We start from the raw sequence: 19766 nt of genomic DNA on the forward strand, positions 1-19766 counted from the left end.
TTGACTCACTCTCTGTTTCATTCTACTTAATGTTGATGGACAACACAAACACCTCTTTCCCCCCGCAGCATCCATTAACATTCCTTCCTGAGAGGATCATTAATTTTGCTTGCTTTGGCACAGACAAACGCCTTTCCTTCATCAAATGGAGGGCAGTTCACTGATATATCTCAACCAAATTTAGTGATAAAAGAGAACTTTGCCATCAGCACACACTGATGCCATTCATCTCTACACGATGAACATATGAGGTCAGGCGTTCAAATCAAATTCAAAGTTCAAAAGAAATCGATGGTAAAGTACAAACAATTCACACAAGAGAGTCAGCAGTTCATTTTTTTTTTTATTTGAAATCATCATAGGCAAAGGGTGGATCACACGTCTGTCTTCATGGGGTCATGACCAGCGGTGAAAAGTCCTTATTATTTGCCAAATCAAACAATTTGGGAGAAAACGCTTACAATTTTGAAGCTGCCAAGTACAAATGTATAAGATGGAGCCAACATAGATGTAATTAATGTGATTATAAAAGCCATAAAACAAAACTATACAAAAGTACAAAATTACATTATACTTGAACAAATGCATGTAAGGTTTTGAAATTAAATTTTGCATTTTAAAATGTTTATGTTACTTTACATCAATGCATTAATAAGGTATTTTGTACGATAAACCATTTTGGTACAGACAGTGTTGGACCTCCACCTGATGACCATCAAAAAAAGTATCCCAAAGGAAAAAACAGTTGAAAACCACTCCTTCTACAGATCCAATCTGATCTTAAAACTACACCCATAGTGCGTGAATGTTTACAAGAGTTGTTTTGAGATCTACAGTACATGAAGTTGGGATTCAAGCACTAAAAGAAAGCCTGTGTATTAAGCGTGACTGCTGAGAGAACAGATAGATTCGAACAGCCCTCGGCCCCATTCCAGCAATAAAACTGATACAGCGTGAATAAAAGGTGAAGGAAATCACGACTGGAGAGTCGGATACGTGGCTGCAGTTGTCAGAGAGCTGCAGTGAAAACACATTATGATGTCTCGCGGGACCATGCCCTCCACTGCTTCGCCTTTCATAATAGTGTGAAGCTTGTTATTGCCTCTGTGGAGCCAGCCAAGTATTTTCATTTATTTATTTTTTTTACCTCTCCCAACACCACCAGCAACTCTGTGAGAATTACAAAGGTTTTATCACTGTTCGTTCTCTTTGGTATTACTTTATCCATCTGTTATAGGGTCATGCACTTTTTGTTTCCCATTTGCAAATGTTACATTTGCCAGGGAGATAATAGTTCATCATCATTACGTACTTACTCCAAATTAACTCCATTACAATATATATGTGACATGGATTTGTTATTTATGCTAAAACACTGTGGAATCTCACTAAATAGACTTTTAGTTAAATGTATAAACACATCTGAGTGTTCAACACATTTAGGGCTGGAGTGGGAGTCATTTTACAGACTGCCTTACTTAAGTTCATAACTGACTATATTAAAATAATATAATTAAATATGTCTGCAAAAGTGCACTGTTTTTACAGCCTTGCAATTTATTGTATTTTGTATACAATAAATATTATTTCCATTTCATTGCAAATACAGAAGCCTAAGTGTTGCTTCACACTCAACAGTGGTTTGCATGGCCACTAGCATCTTGCACTGCTTCCAATTAATTTACCAGAGGGATTCTTATTTTTTTTAAATTAGGGAGGCTAAGCCTCTGATGAGGGTGTGATTAAAAATTATATATAAAAAATAATTGATACTATGATTTCATTTTACATTAAGCTTATTGCAGTATTCCGTTATATTAAATTCGTGTACCTACATTTTTGTGTTCTGATGACTACATAGCTTCTCAACACGCAGGCACACACACACAAACACTTTGACCAAACATGATATGGTTTTAAAGTTGCCTTAACTCATTCCCCGCCATAATTTTTTGTCAGCTTTTCACCCAAAGTTGAATCTCCAAGCGGGAAAAAAAACAGCAGCTGCTGGATGTTTTAAAAAACGTCGCTCTTCGATTGGAAACAACTGAAAAAATGCGCCGGCCGCAGGCGTAAAAGCTTTGGTTTGCACACCCCCTTATTTCTTTCTCTGTTTATTAAATCTTAAAAATGGGTATTTTTCTTCAAAAATACAAAATTTTTGTTCAAATAATTGCATTTTGTTAGAGATCAGATTCAGAACAATCATAAAAACATACACAGAGTGTAAATTTAACAAAAAAAAATTTGTATCAGGTTTTTTATAAATTGGGTAATCTAGTGGATAATCGCGGTATTACAGATTAAAATAAAAACTCATCAGGAACATGTTTTTTTCAGGCAAATGTTTTCTCTTAATTGATGGAATAACTCGTCAAGGGCCGGGAAAGAGTTAATGGGTGTATTTTGGCATTCGTTCTGCTTTGTCCCGTGGCCGCAGAATCAGAAATTCAAAATGAACTTGGAAAAAAGGCGCAAACACACAGACTAACAGAAGGCAAGGCAAGGCAAGTTTATTTGTATAGCACTTTTCATACATTTCAGAAGGTGCGTATGCTGAAGCCTGCAACCGCATTCATATGCCATGGTGCTATATGTAATGATTGACATGCAGTTTGACCAATGTTGAACGTACATGAACGACCATGGCGTGCTACAAGGCAGGACCTAAAGAGAAAGGTCAAAGCAATACAAAAATGCAATTTTAATGGCAAGTGAAGGAAACAAAAGCTTGTTGCCAAAAAACAAACCGGCCCACCTGAATATCTCCCAGTGCTCCCGACTAGCCAATCTGGGTGTGAACACAATTATTGATCGCCATAGACATAATTAAATTAGCTAAAATATATATACAACACAAATAATTGTTACGTTTATGAATGACAGTGTTTAAATTGTGTTGAAATTTGAGAAACTGGTCAAAAATATTATTAAGAATTGCACAAATGCAAATCACATCCGTGTGCAAAAAAATAAACTATTTCACAGATTTTTAAAAATAATTTTACAACAAATGTGACCCTGGACCAAAAAAACTAGTATAAACATAAGGGTTTATACCAGGGATGCACCAAATCCAGATTTTTTGGGTTCGGCTGAATACCGAATCCACTGTTTAAGATTACTGCAAAGCACAATGAAAGCAATGCGGTGCGATGCGTTAAGGGCGAAGTTTTTCCAGGTGGGTCCACGAAATGTGAAACGCCCCTAAGGCTCACCGAAAAAAAAAACACTTATCTCCACGTCAGCACCTGATGTGTGTAATCAACGGCCGCATGACGTCGACCAGCGTAGCGCAAGCTTAGGGTTCGGTTTGGTGGAAAAAAATTGAAGATTCGGCCGAACCCGAACCCCGTCAAAAATCTTCTGGAGTGCTATAGCATACTTTAAATATGCCATGGTGTTTCCAAGATTATTTTATAGGTATCATTTATCATCCAGGAAGCTTCCTCAAAGATGTTAAGTCTGTGCAATAGAATGAGTGCTTTTTGCTGTCTCCTATTTATCACATCTGTTGCAGTCACTACCTCAGACAACTCACTTTTGACATAGATGTTAGATGCAGTGCCTATGAATGATGGTGTAGAGGAAAAAAATCACTGTTGTAAATCCATAGATAATGTGCATAATATTGTAAAACGGGTGGATATAGCTGTCAGAGTTTCCAATATAGATTTTTATACAGATAGCAAGTTTTATTTTTCTTTATAGACACCTACTTTTAAATCTATTAAACATTTTAAAACTTTTGTAATAAAATACCTCTACATACTGTATGCTTTCCATTGATGTATGGCTAGTTGGGATTTGTCAATGTTCCTGTGTAGAGCATTGCGTTAGCAGCACAAAAGAGCATGAGTTCGAACTCGGTGAACACACAAACTGATAAAATTACCTTGTAATGCACTATAAGTCAATTTGGATAAAAGCATCTGCAAAATGCATAAATGTAAATGTACAGTGAGCATGTTTAGACACTACATGAGGCAAGCTGTCACAATGGAACCTGCCATGAATTTACCTCTTTTAGCTTTATATTTACATTTTAGACATTAGGACTTACGCCAAAGCTTTGTCATTTGCTTGTTTGTTTGTTTTTGCATTCCTTTGAAATTAAACCCATACTCTTGGCACCATGGTTTAGCTACACAACAAGCAAAATAACAAATGAATGAAATGATTGTAAAACACATTTCCTTGAGAGAACAAGACTGGTAAAGGCAAAATTCAAAATAATTACTTTGGTTGCATATTTTTCTAATAAAAATGTGGCATTTATGAAAAAAAATCCTTGTCCTGAAAACACAGTCCCACATTTCACTTGTTATAACTGACCTTCTCATAAATTTATGCTAGTTTATTTTTATTGTGTTGACTTGTTTTCACAGCAAAAGCAAATAATAAAACCATGTGATTTTTCATTTGGAGTTTTTCCATTTAATTACAAAAATCATATCTTGCCAATGCAATTATTTTTTCAACCAACTGTCTTTGTGCACATCTGATTTCTCTGTCTTTGTTTCTGTTTCATACAAAAGAGAATGTGTGCAGATTTGAACTGGGTCATACTGAGCAGCAGAACCGTTCCTAGCCGAGTCTGCACGCTGATCATTTGTCTCTGAGGCTTTTTCACAATCTGTTCAGGATTATGTTTCCAAACATGGTCACTCTTGTTATCCAACTAGCAGAAGACCATCGGCTCCATTTGTCCATGATCCCCAAAACAAGCACAGTATGGATGCACAGACAACAGTCTGCAGGGGCTCGTGTGCACCAAAGTGGAGATGATGAGCTAAGTATTAACCCTTGCTGTATATTAATGGCTTTTACAGTTTAGTAAATGCAGACCTGCCTTGCGGTGGCCTCTATTAGGTTTGTATACAGTAATTCAGATTTAAGATGATTTAAATGATGATGATGACACCAAAGGGCTGTGCTTTAAGTGGAGAATGATTATGTGCCAAATTTAATTTGTGATATTGTCCTGTATAATGTACTGTAGCTAATGACTTGTTTGACAGGTTATTTTTTGCAATACTACTTGCATAAGTTCATGTTCGAGCCAAGTCTTGATTGTCCTTGATAAAACCATATGAGCCGCTCTGGTTCATCAACACTTGTTGTTTTATTTCCAACGTGATCTACTTCCTGTCCTGCAGGGCAAGACACAGAACTGCTTTTGTATTAAACCGGAGTCTGCAGTTTTGATAATAGGAAATAACATCTGCAATCTTGCTCAGGGCTCTCGGCAACGCTCGTTTGTTCTCATCATTCTTCATCAAACTAATATTGCCACCCGACGATCCAAGGGCCAGAGAAACGAACTGTTCGCACAGTAGGAAATTAAAAACGTTTTTTATGCATACAGTCATTCTGCATCCCACTGTTCAGAAACCGAATTCACTGAGACAAATGCTGCGGGACAGAATTATTTGTTTTAGAAGCTTAGTTTCCAATATCCCTGCAATAAACCGGCTTTATTAAACCAAATGGGTATAGACGCAAACAGCTTGTTTATATCTAGAGAACATTGAGTTGATGGTCAAACCTTGCATAAATAAAGTTCAGACTGTAGCGGCAACAAAACGGCCACACAACCAAGTTCAACTATGTCCAATCGTGGCTTTGATAGGCTTTTCCTGTGGTAAAGTTTCAATTGGGTAATTTCCTTAAAGGTAGTTTGAGAGCAACTTTCCCATTCTCGACCAAGCGGGAATGAGCTGGTATGAAATAGGACTAGTATTAGAGACAATCTCTCTGACAAAGCCATCCACTCTCCTGTTCGTTCGGAGTTGGTACCACCACTGGGATAAGACTCATATAGACCAATGTGATAAAAAGCTCTGCATCTTCACTGCCTTTGTCCTACACACGAGGAAATCTCTAAAGGTCATTTTATTGACTGAACACAACTCCATTTTGAAAAGGATAAAGAGAACGAGGAGTGGGAAGGAACAACACTGAAATGCTTCTTTACTTTGTAGAAGAAATTACCTATGATTTTCCACTGAATTTGTATTGTTTGAACTACAAATGGATCCTAAAATTCTCAACATAATATTGAACTTTTTGTACCTGCAGGGTCTAATACACTCATGTTTTTTTTATGTGTCCCACTCCATCCATTTTATTATTTCCTGCACACCTGTTTGTGTGTCCACGCACCACATGATACTGGTGTCAGATTTCACACACACTCTACCATGGTGAGGGGAGAAGTGAGACACCAATGCGAGGTAGCACTTCCATCTTTCCAATTTGTACAGTAGTGTGGGTTCATTATTTGCGTGAGTAGATTACGTGCGAAGTCAAACCAAAGACGCAAATTCGCGTGGGGGAATGCAAATGACGCTATTCGTCTCAAACACGTCATTCCTGTAATTTAACAAAATTCACCTCTAGCAAGGAAAACGCATGACTAAGTCAAAGTCCTTAGCAACACATATTACTAATGATAAATAAAAAAAATTAATATATTTACTGTGGGATTTTTTTGCATAATATATTAGATAATTTTGACCAAGTTTTTTTTTGCTATTGCTACAAATATACCCTTGCTATGACCATACAGCATAACTACAATACTGAGGTCAGTTTTAAAAGCTTACTTTACAAAGTAAAGTCAAAACTGTTTCTAATTTCAAGAGATCCATTTTGAAATGTATACAGTGGCAAGAAAAAGTGTGTGAACCCCGAGGAATGAACTGTTTTTCTACAGTGATTTGCCATGGAATGTGATCATCTAGGTCACAACAATAGACAACAACAATATGCATAAGCTGACAACACACAAATAATTCTAGTTTCTTGTGTCTTTTTTGAAAACACCCATTAAACACTCACAGTGCTGGAGGAAACCCATGGATTTAATAGCTTGTTGAACCTCCTTTGGCAGCAATTACATCAAGCAATTGCTTTCAGTAGTTCTGAATCAGACCTGCACATCGTTCAGAAGCAATTTTTGCCCATTTCCCTTTACAAAACTGCTTTAATTCAGACACATTTGTAGGATGTCTGTGTGAACCCCTCTCTTGAGGTCATTCCACAGGGTAAAGGAAAACACCACAGTTTTTCAATATTTAACTATGTTCTTACCTCAACTTATAGCAAGTTCAAACTGCACGGTTTTCAAAGTAGCAGGGTCACAGATCTTTTCACACTGCATGACTATCCGGGGTAACATTCAGTCCCTGCTGGGTTCACGCTGCATGATGGATTGGCGACGGGGTTTCACACTGCATGACTTTACAATAGTAAGAATAGCCGACAACTTTGTCCAGGTCCGCAAACTACGTCTCACAACCTAACGCACGTGAGAAGTGATAAGAAAAAAACTACGCAAGGTAACAGGTGCAAGACCAGAGTTCTCACGTGAGACCTGAATTATTATTAAATTGGTAGCCCGCAAGGAGCTTGCCATACAATTTGCAGCAAAAAGAATAAAAATAAAATAAGCCCTTTTCTAAACCAAACCATCCTAGCTGATATTATAGAGACACAGTGCAGTTATGCTAATTTGAAAACCACGCCCACCGGGGGGGGGGGTATGGGGCAATCCAACTGTCTCCATTGACTTTGTATTGCGAGAGGCTGCCTCCTTGTCATTTCTGGCTTATAACAAAAACAGAATAATGCCTAAAAGCTGCTGCGTGACAAGATGTACAGCTAACAAGCCGAAAAAAACACAGAAATACGTTTTTATAAGCTGTCGAGCCGTAAAACCCAGCCTTTAAGGAGAAAAAAGTGAATCGCCGACTACGTTTCCCTCTAGTGGGCTTAGGTCTACTAATAGTTGTACTATGAAAAGTTGCCTGTTTCCACTTTTGTGTCTTTAAATGCTTGTTTTTTTGGGGTCGACAGCTAATAAAAACGTATTTCTACGTTTTCTTGGCTTGTTAGCTGTACACCCTGTCACACAGCAGCTTTTAGGAATTATTCTGTTTTTGTTATAAGCCAGAAATGAGAAGGAGGGAGCCTCTCGCAATACAAAGTCAAAGGAGATGGATGGATTGTTTTCCCCCCAGTGGGCGTGGTTTTCAGGTTATGACGCGGTGCGCTCTGTCTCTATGGTCTGTACCTTCATATTCCCTCCCTGAACTTCCAGCTGCTTGTATGTTGCTCTCTCATTGGATGTTGGTCATCGCAATGTTATTTGCAGTCAGAACACATCTCATACGGCATCATTTGGATTCGCCTAGCATGCCAGATATCTCACGGGTTTCGGCGACTCGTCGGCAATTCTCTTCAATTGTGTATTTGATCATGTACTGTGTGATTGAATTAATACATCCCTATCTTTTTTTCAATGCGTGCACTTTATCTTTGTACAGTGCGTTGTGAATGTGTTAGCATTTAGCCTAGCCCCATTTTTTCCTTAGGATCCAAACCGGGATTAATTTAGAAGCCACCAAACACTTCCATGTTTTCCCTATTTAAAGACTGTTACACGATGTAGTATGGTGGCACAAAATAAACCGTGGGGATTTCTTAAGTGGATGATAAATGAGAACTATATTGTATGGAAGAAGAGCATCTAGTTTGCAGCACTTCGACCTCAGCGCGCAGTAACATCATCACTCCTGACTACTCCCCCACTTTTGAGTTTGAGCGAGAGGAAGAGTAGCTACATTTTTAAACTGTCTCCATTTATAATTTGTCTCACTGTCGACTGATGGATGTCTAAACTTTTTGGGATTGTTTTGTATCCCTTTTCAGCCTTATAGAGTACAACAACTCTTGATCGAATTGCTTTAGAGAGATATGGGTTCATAAGAACTAATGCTTCTTAGGGACAGCAATCTTAAAATCAATCAATGTATCACGAAACCACACCTTTGAACTAATTTTATTTTTGACACAAATTAGCTTTTATTAAAGTAATTAGTCTATGGGTTCACTTAAACAAGAAACTAGAATTATTTGTGTGTTGTCAGCTCATGCACATTGTGTTTGTCTATTTTTGTGACCTAGATGAGGATCAGTTCACATTTTAAATGTGCAAATCACTGTAGAAAAACAGTTCATTCCAAGGGCTTCACTTACGTTTTCTTGCCACTGTAGATGTGAGTACTTGCTTTAAACATACTGTAGACCTTGAATGTATTATTTCATATTTCAGATATTTATTTGCAGTGCAGTGCTCTTATCAGTTTGTTTCTCATTTGTCAGTATTGCTGTTAGAGGTATATCTTCAGAAGATACACGGCTGTTTACATTTATCTGAACACATGATGATAAGCCAACCGGATCGATGAATGAAAAAGTGCACGTGAATGATGCTAAAATCCGCTTTGGCTTTGATTGCTGATCAGTGATAGGGTTTAATGAGGTACCAGAATGCATTGGGTTATTTCAAAGATGTTTATTTTCTTCATGGTCATTTAAGCATTGCAGCAAAGTTCTGAAATCATGTGCAAGATCAAATAAGATACACACGCATGATAAAGCCATAGATCTTTAGTGCTGGACAATAAATACATGATGAATGTTTGAATTTTTTAATACAAAGCTCCAGGCAGCCGTCAAGAATTGTTAGAGAGAACTTCAGTGTTTTCTGAACAAGCATGAATGTACAGATAGTGAAACTGTGACATCATACAAAGCTGTTTTGTCACTAAATAGTTTTGTATTCCTTCTGATCTTTGCAGATTAACTATAACAATTAAAAGTTTTAAATACATCTTAAAAGAAAATATTAATCTAAGGAAAGTCAGCCAAAATGCTCTAGGTATTGTAGATGGATGCAGTTGATAGCATGTTGCAAGAGATTTTCTGGGCCTCTTGATGGTTGCTAGGCAGTTTATGGGATGTTCTGGGTTGTCTCTAGGGCTTTGCCGATTGTTATGGTGGGTGATATAACGTTTGCTATGGTCTAGGCTTGTTGCTAGGTTGTCCACTTCCAAGTCTCTATAATTTTCTAAATTGTATGGAAAGATATGTGTCCTCTTTCAATTAAAATCAATGCAATGTATGGTCTAATTCCTTACAGCTAGCATATAATAGAGCATTTTTTAAACTTTTTCAGATAGGTGAGAGAAACCCATAACTACTGTTATTCATACTGTAGTGCTTACCCCAACTTCTTTTTTTTTATCTTTTAAACTATTATATTCCCAAACCCACCTCACGCTTTTGTCAGGGAATGTATATATGGTCATTATAAGCTAAAAGTTGTTGGTCTTCCCTGTATCATTTCCAGTACCTGAGTGAGAGCAGTGTCCTGCTGTCTGACCATCTGTGTACTGTATTTGTGGTTAATATGTGGTGTTGTTTAAAAAGCCCCTGCGAACTCAGACCAGAATTTCTCCATCTGTTTGTGCAGTGGCATTCTGTGACATTAGGAATTGCATACTCCAAAAGCACATCTAAACCCACTGTCTCCTATTTGTACTTTACATTAACACGAACAATATTCATGCACATGGATTACCATTTAATTCAGCATTCAACTACAGTAATGTCAACGACTCTCCAATGATCTCTATGCATCATGAGAAAATCGTCATTCTGTGAGCTTTTGGCCATCACATTATTGATGCAAATAGATGATGGCATAACTAAACATTAAAATAAAGCAAAATGAATGTGGCAATAAGCAATGTATGGTTGCCCATGCTCGAAAACTGGCATTTGCATTTAACCCATTCCAGTGAGCAGTGGTTGCTTAAGGGCACATAAATTTCTTTCTGCTCACTGTGAGATTTGACCTTTGGGTTACAAGCACAACTCTCTAACCACTAGGCCACAACTAACTAATCAAGGCAGATATTAAAACCAGGTATTAGCACTTAATATACATTTACATCATATTTACATTTAGGCCTTAACGGTTTTTTTTGTCCTAAGCAACTTACAAACGCAAGAAAAAACAGCAAAGCGATGTGTCAAAGGAAAGCAATAACATGAGAACTACCTTACAAGTCATTTACAATTTACTAAATTATAACCATTCATTAGAAACACAACCTGCATAGAGACTTCATGACTTTTACATTAATGGAGAGAAGCGTTAAGAAACAGGATTTGTGGACAATGAGGGAAGCTAAATTTAAAAAACTGGATAATCCGCATTCAAGCTTAAAAAAACTGGATAACCCGCCTTCAAGCTTTAAGGCCAAAGTATAGACCATTTCATGTGAATGCATACAGTGGTGCACTGACGGATTTTTGGAACCTCGCCTACATTTTATGCATAAGTCACGCATGTGCATACAGGAATACGTAGGCCACGAGAGGTATTGCAATTTGCCGAAATGCATATGTGTTGAACGTTAGCCCACTTGTATTAGTCAAATGTAACCTCTGTTGGCAAAATGAGTCGGAATGGGCACAGTGTAATTTTGAGCTACAGGTACAGCCAAAAGTACATGAAGCCCTCATCTAGCGAACTCAATGCTCTAAATAGTAATTAAACATCTAAAATTAAACATCAAAGATGCGTGTCTATCTTACATTTTGGTTTTAAAACATGCAGAAATTAGAAAATAAAGTTCATACACAGATGTGCGATATATAGACACAGAAGTTTTAAAAAGATCTATTTGGACAAGAATTCACCCAGATATAATCTATTAATCTGTAATCATAAGGTATCTTCAACAAATTTTTTTTTTCAAACAGGTGTAACTCTATCATATTTTAACAAATCATACATCGTTTTGAAGTTTACTAAATAGAGTATGCCAAAATCAAATATTTTTTTAGAATTTTCTGATTCTGACTCATTCTGCCAGCATGCTGGTCACAAATGAACTATGCTTTGCAAGGCTGTGCATTCGATTAACTGCAGTAACTGCAAGCGGACATTACATTGTTAACAATAATTAATTTTAATTACTTATGAAGTTGAACTCTCAAATTGTGTTTTTCTTTTGATTATATAATTAGTTTTATGCTGATCTATGTTATCAAAGGAAGTATTATTCAACATTAAAGTTGAAGGCACATGGTATGGATCAAATGGGCCAAAGTTAAGAATATATGCATCTTATTCTGTTGTTTCTTATGGATGTGTGCTTAAAAAAGAATACATATTTCTTGAATTTCATATTTGCATTTTACTGTAAAACCTAAAGTATGATCTTTAGTTAAATTGTTACATTTTTTTAAAGCAGTCTCAGCATATCTTTATTTTATTAATGGTCATGCATACAGTATTTATGTGATTATTTGAATAGATTGAAATGTGATAAGGCCTGATATGGCGCTTTTCCATTGCATAGTACCCCACGGTATAGTTTAGTTTGGGTCGGGTCAGCTCACCTCACTTTGGCGTGGTTAGCTTTTCCATCGAGTTTAGTATCACTTCGGAGTGGGAGGGATTATAGGCGTGTCGTTATATTTACGCTGCCTACTGCTGTGACATCATACACGTGAGAGTGTTGTTGTACATTCCCATACATTCATTTATTTCAACCCAGTCTCACCCCATGTCGTCAATATTTGACGACACTTGACCATTCGTCATATGTTGACGCGAAGGGTATATCTTTTGCGTCATTTTTTGACGAACTGGGGACTTCAATACTATTACGTCCGTTGCATTCTCTTTCCTATTTTCTTACCATTTTCGCGTCGGTTTAGGGTTAGATTTACATAATGACATCCCTACCCAAACCTAACTCTAACCCCAACGCCAGGTGACAACTGTTTCATTTCGCGTACCTAACTCTAACCCCAACGCCAGGTGACAACTGTTTAATTTCGCGTACACTGTTTAATTTTGCGTAATCTAACCCTAAACCGACGCGAAAATGGTAAGAAAATAGGAAAGAGAATGCAACGGACGTAATATGAACATATGACGAATGTTCAAGTGTCGTCAAATATTGACGACATGGGGTGAGACTGTGTTATTTATTTCTCAGTCTGCCACAAAATTAAAATTGGCCACCACAAATAGATGTTTGCACATCGCGTTTATAACTATCTCTGTCTCACATGACAGTTTCTGTTCAAACACCCGACCCGTGGCGTCAGTCGTCGGCGCTCCGCTGAGTCTCATTCAAGTTGCATTTAAGCATATATAATGCGGACGTGCACGTCGCGAATGTGCCGCCACAAACTGCAAGTCTGGAAAAAACTGTTAAAACTGTTGTGGATGTTTTTCATCGCTAAAAGGGTGTTTGGAAACTTATAGCAGAACACAGATAACAACATGTTTGCTTGAGACAGCGCAAGCTAGCAGTAAGCTTAAGCTAATATTTACATTATAGCGATGACGTGAAGATTCTCTCAGACCAGAGGCGTCATGCCCATTCAAACTGAGGGGGCACTTGCCCCCTTGGTTTTTTGAGCCTCAAAATCAAAGAAGCGTGCATTAATCTGTTATTTGTCTTTTAATCTGTTTAATATGCACAATATTATTACTTATGTGCTGCATCCTTGTCATTTTTCGGAGATTTTCGCCGTTTTGATCGTGTTTTGATCGTGTTACATTACTTTATGCTGGCGGCAGGCGATGCATTCAGCGCAGTCGCTGATGTCATCAACGTCTGAGCGCGTTCACGCGCTCTTTGCTGTTGCTGCCGCATTTTGCTATCTGAGGAATTAAAACGTGGAAGAAACGTTCACAACATTTCCAAACCCCAGTACGGTAATGTGCAGTTAACCCCCTTTGTGTATGGTCCCAGGTAAAAAAGTAGTATACTTTAGTGTATTAGAAATATGATTGAAGTACATGAAGTATAAAACAAGTATGCTTCTACTTGTTGTACTTAATTTAAAGAGTATTTAATATGTACTTTTTAAAAGTATACTTCCAAAAAGATATAATTAAGTTCAACTTAACAGTCCAAAAAATAAGTATACTAATTTACCAGTAATTCAATTATCTTTTAAATGTACTTTTTGAAAGTATACTTCAAAAAATATGTAATTAAGTTCAACTTAAGAGTCCAAAAAATAAGTATACTAATTTACCAGTAATTCAATTATCTTTTAAATGTACTTTTTGAAAGTATACTTCAAAAAATATGTAATTAAGTTCAACTTAAGAGTCCAAAAAATAAGTATAATGAATTTACCAGTAATTCAATTATCTTTTAAATGTACTTTTTGAAAGTATACTTAAAAAAAGATGTAATTAAGTTCAACTTAAGAGTCCAAAAAATAAGTATACTAATTTACCAGTAATTAAAATATTTTTTAAATGTACTTTTTGAAAGTGTACTTTGTTGTCAATGTATTTTAAATTGTATAGAAGTTTATTTTTTTTAAGTGTATTAAATTTGACATACTTAGAGTGACAATTCAATATACTTATGGGAAGTATATTTTTTGGAAATTAATTGTTAATTTACTTTTTTAGCATACTAGGATCTCACTTCATTAGAAGTGTGACTTCTGTACACTTTATACAGTACACTATAAAATAAGTGTATTTTTAGTTGCATATCAGAGTACTTTCATAAAATACGTTAGAATAATAAAATGTAGGCTATACACTGCATGAAAAGAGCTGTATCCAGACAAATACGGATGGGAAATCCCTGCTAAACTTTAGGTTTGCCAGATAAATGAGGCAGAGTGCTTGGAAACGTAATACTCAGAAGTAAACTCGTGAAACATCCAGAAACCTTGTGTATATGGATGTATACTGGTGGAAGTTTCTAGGAATCCTCACAGCTGGTTGTAAGGAGTGCTGGTTGTGAGGTGTGAAGGGTTAATGACAGAGTTGCTGTCTCTGTTTTCAAAGCTGGGTGGGGGGTTCAAGGCAGCACATAACATAAAAACATTATATATCTACAAGTGTGTTTACTAAATACATGTATTATTATGCTAATGTAATTTAATTGATAAAGGTTTTTTTTATTTAAGAAAATCTGAGCATCACTCAAAATAACTGTCAACATGTTTGTCAACTAAACATGTTTTGTAAACGTTATACATTTTATAAAAATATTTAATATTTTTATTATTGATAAAGTATAAAGAACAAATCAGTGTGAAAACGCAGATTATAAAAAGTACATAAAGTGCCAGCAGAGGATCCAAAATAATGAAAAAAAAAAAAACATCCAATGCAACTTGGAAATTGTAGTCAAAATACATCTACAGCAGCATGCTAAAGCAGTACCAACGCCAGGGCAAAAGACTCAAATTCCCAGAATGCACCTGCACCCACCCATTCATTCCCACCAATCAGGATCAACGGCATTTTTCAAACCGCTACTGACTCGTTTTCATGCTAAACAGTACGGCTGAGGTAAGTTTGACTTTCATTCCTTTACATCGCGCAGATCTGTTCCATATTTGTTCCTATTTTGTTCTTCACTGTGATTATTTTTGTCTTTATGCGAGAAGTGTTTTAATTTAAAGCACACACAGGAAACATTAAGAGTAAGTTATACACTGTACACAGTAACGTTAGGAACTTGAACATGCGGTTTTTCAGTGAGCAAAGTAACATGCAAAATGCCTGATAAACGAATCAATTCGATGTTTAAAACTTTAAAAATAAAACGGCAAGATTACTTGTGTTGGAGATGTTCAGCTAACTGTAGCAAATGGCTCTTTCTGCTATTTTAAACGATAACCTTAGACGATTTCTGTTGTTTAAAAGCTCATTGCTGTAGGTAAGTTCTGATAGATGCTGCTTATTTTGCAAGCCTGTTTTAATAGCTTTATTCTGTTTAGTAACAAAGCCAGCTTCACTTTAAGTTTAAGATAAACTAACGTTAGATGTTGTTGTAAAGAAGCTTGGAGTCAAAATATATTTTAAAGTTGTATGATTGTCTTCTTTTTTAATATGATGTCTATCCATGTTTGTGTTTACAGAGGTCATGTACCATGTGGTCGACCTTGCTGACGCTGAAGAGGTTTCTGTGTAAAAATGATGTAAGTTAAGTTTAATCTTTTAATTTAATATTGTTTTAATTCATGCCCATGTCATGCTGGCTACCAGTCAAATATCGCATACAATTAAAAATACTATTAATCACCAATAAAACCTTAAAAGGCCCAGCACCTTCGTATCTTAGAGAATTAATATCAGAATACAATCCAACACGTACACTGCGGTCGCAAAATTCTGGTCTCTTAATTTTCCCTAGAATATCAAAAGTGTCTAAGCTCTGAAATGATTTGCCAACTGGTATCTGTGAATCAGACACAGTCAATCACTTTAAATCTAAAGGGACACTTCACCCATTTGTATTAAGCTTTGTATCTTTAGAACCCCAGTCATGTTTTTGAATGGTCATGCATCATTTCCTGAGACAGGAGAAATACAGATTTCAGTGTTGCACTTCCTTCTTTCAATGATGTAAAAAATTATAATTTTGCATCATTGAAAGAAGGAAGTCCAATATCTTTGTTGAGGTGGTGAGACTACAAACACCCCTTTTTTAGTCAAATAGGCACCAAATTCGAAATGTATGTTACATTTCCACTACAAATATGAGACACTTTCAATAAAGATTAATGTTTCTACAGGTGAAATGCTCCATTAAAGGATAATTCTGGTATTTAACACTTTGAGTCTTATTTCTGGTTTGTTTTGGATGAATTACAGTGATGGACACTGTAATTTTGACAATGGGTCGTGTCTTTTTTTGACTCGTTTAGAAGCGTCTCTTCACTGCTTCAGAGTGGAAGTCAAGGGTCATGCACAAACATGTCATTAAAACAACACTTAACCTTCATTTTCAAAACTGTCCCTTACGAATATTAACCATGGTTTTATTGTGGTAAAAGTGTAGTAACCATGTTTTTTTTTGGTCAATTGATTACTATGAGCAAAACCATGGTTTTACTACACTAACCATGGTTTAACTATGGTTTTTGAAAACCATGGTTGTCAAAACCATTGTTATTTTGTGGTAGCTATGGTTTTACTACAGTAACCATGGTTTTTTGGTCTTAACTGTAGTAAAACCATGGTTAATTTTCGTAAGGGGTGCTACTCACCGAGTGGTTCTTGGTGTTCGTTGATGATTAAAAACAAGTAGTGTAGCGAAATACAGTTTCTGTGGTGTTTTATTTGGCATTTTGTAAAATTCCATTGACTTCTCTTGGCTGATATATCACTCTGCCGCCGGAAATGGAAAAGGGTCTGTTTACATCTGGTTGTAGTTTTTTCGCTCGGTTTCTCTCAAAAGGCTAGCATGAGCAGAGCAACTGTGCCCTCGGAGTAGGGCACAAATTTTTCCCATATTTGATGGCTCAGTGACCAGCCTTAGGTTTGAATTTGAGCTCGATTGTGACTGTCTATACGCTAGACACCAAGTTCCGTTCAGCATCCTTGTTAGGCAAAGTGGTTGTCGCCATCAAGTGGTCAAGAGTGTGCTAACGCTTCAGACTAAAATATAGAGCGGAAGTATATACGTGGTTGTGAGGTGTCTGAAAAAATAGATCCACTATAGCAAATAACACGGATTGAAATCATACATTGCTCTGATATATTTGTTTTTAATCATCAACGAACACCACAAACCACTCTGTGAGTAGCACAGTTTTGAAAATGAACGTTAAGTGTTGTTTTAATGACATGTTTGTGCATGGCCCTTGACTTCCATTCTGAAGCAGTCAAGAGACGCTTCTAAACAAGTTAAAAAGTCAAGACACGACCCATTGTCAAAATTTCAGTGACCATCACTGTAGTTCATCCAAAACAAACCAGAAATGAGACTCAAAGTGTTTAATACCGGAATTATTCTTTAAGACTTTTTTTCTTTAACAAAGCATTCACATAATTTGTCTAGTAAATTATACTTATCTCGCAAAAGTTAGCTTGTACGGAACAAAGCATTCACATAACTCGTCTGGGTAATTTACTAATGCCGCAATAGCTAGCCTGTCTGGAACCGAGCAGATATTAAAACACAACACTGTGTGACACTGCATTACATGTGAATGGCCCCTACGCTAATAGGATTTTGTTTCTCTCTCCCTGTCTCGTCCTCAAACCCGAGGACATTGAGACAAACAGACCAGTTCTGGCTGCCGTGGAGGTCAACACACCACTGATCTACTGGCTGCCCTTCAACGTGATGCCCAGCCGATGCCTGACCATCGACGGAACTAGGGCTGCACGATAAGTCGCATGTGTTTGTCAGGCGCATCTCCTCAGTAATGCCGGTTCCTTGATTAGTATTAAATCGCCATCAGCTGTTTTCAGATGTAGCAGCTTTAACTACACAGAGCCGTAGTTCACTGACAATCGGGGCAATTTCGCATTAATTATCGCGGACGTATCGGCTGCGATATGTATGCGATATGGCCCAGCTTGTCAGGGAACTACGGCTCTGTAGTTAAAGCTGCTCCATCTGAAAACAGCTGATGGCGATTTAATACTAATCAAGGAACCGGCATTACTGAGGAGATGCGCCTGACAAACACATGCGATTTATCGTGCAGCCCTAGACGGAACCAGTTAAATCTCCTTATCCGTTTACATCCCATATATATATATATATATATATATATATGTGTATATCTTTTCCTCCTAGGACTTTTTGTTCCTCCCTGAGGTTTTTCTCCTAGGGTTTTTTTTAACCCCGGGGAGTCAAGCAACATTGGCTTAACTTAGCACCCTCTTGTATACGAGACATTATTAATTTGCTCACTTGTAAAGTTTATTCATAGCCGCTGTATTTTGCTACTTATATTGTCTGTCGATTTTTCTGTTTCCCCTGCTTCTTTTAATGTAAAGCTGCTTTGAAACAACTACAAATTGTGAAAAGCGCTATATAAATAAAATTGAAATTGAAATGTCTCTTTCCTGTTTTACAGATGCAGTGAGGGAGTGATTCCCCAACATCGAGGTGGCAGAGATCCGGGACCTTCTACGGAGGAAGTGCAACAATGCCAGTTACAAGGCCTCCAGTAGTTCAAATCAGAGCTAGATGTCCATATAGTACAAGTTGTTCGCAATTGTTCTCTTCCCGGCATTTCAAAGAAAGTCGACTGTTTAAGGTTCCCCATTTTGCCAATATCTGTTTTGTGTGTTACTTTTGTGTCATTAATAAAGATCCTTTTTTGAAATGCAGTTTGTAATCTGTTTGTGTGCATTTGAACTGAATTGTTATATTATACACTTGTAGTGTAACAGCAATATTCATGCTTAAGTATAACAAAATGGGGATAAAAGTACAAATTAAATATACTTAAAATATAAAAAATACACTATAATAATATTGCACTGAAAGTACGTGTCTATGATGTTTAGGTTATAATTGAAATTCACTTTAAAAACATTATTATTGTCATAGTGGGACACTTTAAAAGCACTAAAAATAGTTAGGAAGTGCATTTGTAGAGCACTTGAAATATTACAGAGGCATACTAAATTAACATAGTTTATACTAATTATAAGTATGATAGCAGTATGCACAAAATGTACTTAAACACAACTATAATTTGTGCTGCAATGGCTTTTTAAGTGTATTTCCATTAAAATTGCAATACAATGCAATTGTACTGTAAGTGTGCTTAATTACTCATAAATCTTGATTTTCAGGAGTGTATTTTAGTGCACTTGAAGTTTAAAAAAAGTTGTTCCATTTTAGCATACTATTTACACTTGAAGTGTAATCAAATAGGTGTTAAGTTGAAGTTAATACATAATTGAGTACACTTAACTATACTTGGATTTGACGAAAATAGTACAAAATCTAGAAAATATACTTAGTACACTTTTTTAAAGTATATTTTTAATAGAATTTTTTTTCACCTGGGGTTGTATGGTTTAAAATGTGACTGTCTCAAGGTTATATTAGTAGAGATTTCTAGATTAATTTTCTTGGTACAACGCCAAAGTTCGCCAA

The 19766-nt window shown here is 36.5% G+C and overlaps 1 long non-coding RNA gene across 1 annotated transcript; it reads left to right on the forward strand.

Annotated features, from left to right (window-relative positions):
• Nucleotides 1-13634: 13634 nt before the first annotated feature.
• LOC141280893 (uncharacterized) lies at nucleotides 13635-18988 on the forward strand. The gene is made up of 3 exons (XR_012335229.1): nucleotides 13635-15575; nucleotides 15778-15837; nucleotides 18733-18988. It is a non-coding gene; the product is annotated as an uncharacterized lncRNA (long non-coding RNA).
• Nucleotides 18989-19766: the final 778 nt, after the last annotated feature.

Source organism: Paramisgurnus dabryanus, chromosome 16, assembly GCF_030506205.2.
Source record: "Paramisgurnus dabryanus chromosome 16, PD_genome_1.1, whole genome shotgun sequence".
NCBI classification, from domain to species: domain Eukaryota; kingdom Metazoa; phylum Chordata; class Actinopteri; order Cypriniformes; family Cobitidae; genus Paramisgurnus; species Paramisgurnus dabryanus.